Raw genomic sequence first — 2,331 nt, forward strand, 5'->3', positions numbered from 1 at the left:
TATACCCCTGACATTGTGCCCATTCAGTGGGAGCACAAACCCTCCCTGGTTTCTTCTTCCCTCAACTTAAATTGAAATGAGTTTTCTCCTAAGTGGGAATGAATTAGATCATCTACTGGCTTCATATTAGTAGTGAGTACTTTGGATATTTGCTTTTCCATTCTTGTGACAGTTTACTGAGAAGAATGTATTTCAACTCCACTCAGTTGAAAAGATGTGATGTCACCATCTTTTTTGTGCCTGAATAGTTTTCCATGGTATATATCACAGCATGGGATTTTAAAGGATTGTTTCTAATATTGCATTTGAGTCACTGAACACAACCTGTTCACACCAATTTCTTGAATTTGTGGAGACTCAGATGGAAGAAAAATTATAAGCCAAAAAAAGAGAAAAACTTATTTTGGCTTGGTTTAGATTACAGGGGTCCTCAAACTTTTTAAACAGGGGGCCAGTTCACTGTCCCTCAGACTGTTGGAGGGCCAGACTGCAGGCCCCAGAACGAGTCAGCTGCTAAGCAGGACAGGCAGCGGCAGCAAAAACACCTGGCGGGCGGGATAAATGTTCTAGGAGGGCTGCATGTGGCCTGCGGCCAGTAGTTTGAGGACGCCTGGTTTAGAATAAAGGATAGTATCAGCAGGAATGTAAAGCTTTGCTCAGAAATGATATAATTATCCAAACTAGTCTGAGTTTTCAAATCACTATAACCAGGCAAGTTATTACCTTCTTCAGTTAGAAAATGAAAGGGGGTTGAGGAACACTGATTCTCCAGGGACCACAGCAACACAGAAGTGAAGTCAAGCAGGTATGGAGTGGTCTGTCTCACAGTCACATCTCTGAGCTGTGTCTTGCTTTGCTATGAAGAATCTAACAGTTGTGAGTTTATGAGTCAATATTGAGTTCTTTATGAAGTTCTTGGGATTTCATTCTATGCTAAGTACACAGTTCCTGTTTATGTGCCAAATGCAGCATTAATTGCAAAATATATACAATACAGCATTGTTGGATTAACCTATAGTCTGCTTACTCAGGCTAATGAATGGGTTGATGAGTCATGTCTCCACCTAAACCACACAGGCTCTTGGGCCTCTGCATCTACATTTTCTCCGCGCTAGCTGCACATGTAAAATAAAAAATATGAATCCAGCAAATTCTAACCCCCATGCCATAGTAAGATTTCCTTAACAATTTCTTTCTTGCCAAGTATATTGTCAATATTTATGATAATGTTCTAAACAATTGAAAATAATGTATATTTTTCTACTTGTTAAATGCAAATTTCTTAATTCATACATTTGTAGTTCCCAAGCTGTATTTGTGATTCAGGAACTCTGGAGTAGGGTTTATGCTTGCATGGAGAATATGAAACTTTTTTTATAGGTACTGAGCACTAGTTTTAATATTATCATCAGCCTTAATAGACAACTGGCCGGCTTGGCGCCTGTGGCTCAAGCGGCTAAGGTGCCAGCCACATAAACCTAAGGTGGCGGGTTCAAATCCAGCCCAGGCCCACCAAACAACAATGATGGCTGAAACCAAAAAATAGCCGGGTGTTCTGGCAGGCACCTGTGGTCCCAGTTACTTGGGAGGCTGAGGCAGTAGACTCACTTGAGTCCAGGAGTTGGAGGTTGCTGTGAGCTGTGATGCCACAGCACTCTACCCAGGGGGAAAGCTTGAAGCTCTGTCTCAAAAAATAAAAATGGCTGAAACCAAAAAATAGCCGGGTGTTCTGGCAGGCACCTGTGGTCCCAGCTACTTGGAAGGCTGAGGCAGTAGACTCACTTGAGTCCAGGAGTTGGAGGTTGCTGTGAGCTGTGATGCCACAACACTCTACCCAGGGGGATAGCTTGAGGCTCTGTCTCAAAAAATAAAAAGGGTACATGTGAATCTCTCTAATTGTAGAATGTTAAGTGTCTTAGCACAACAACTAAGAAAAAGACATGAAGGCTATGTTAACCAGTTGGAGGAAAGTATTTCAAATTGTATACAGAAACAGTACACTGTACCCCATGATAGTATTAATGTACACTGCTATGATTTAATTAAACAAAAAAAGAAAAGAAAAGAAATACTAATTAATATTTTAAAAAATACAATTCTGATTAATCATTAAAAAAAAAAACTTTTGGAGAATGGCACCTCAGAGGTGACCATGATCTTGCTCTTGCTTCTCTCGATGGTCACCACACCTCCCCCAAGGTTCCTGGCTTTCCCATTCACTTTGATTCTCTCTTGCAAAAACTGCTCAAAATTAGCAGCATCCATGATTCTATCTTCTACAGGGTGGTTACAATCAAGTGTGAACTTCAGAACTTGCTTCTTTTTTTTTTT

This window comes from Otolemur garnettii, unplaced genomic scaffold (genome assembly GCF_000181295.1).
Source record: "Otolemur garnettii isolate 467f Iridium unplaced genomic scaffold, OtoGar3 scaffold00081, whole genome shotgun sequence".
NCBI classification, from domain to species: Eukaryota; Metazoa; Chordata; class Mammalia; order Primates; family Galagidae; genus Otolemur; species Otolemur garnettii.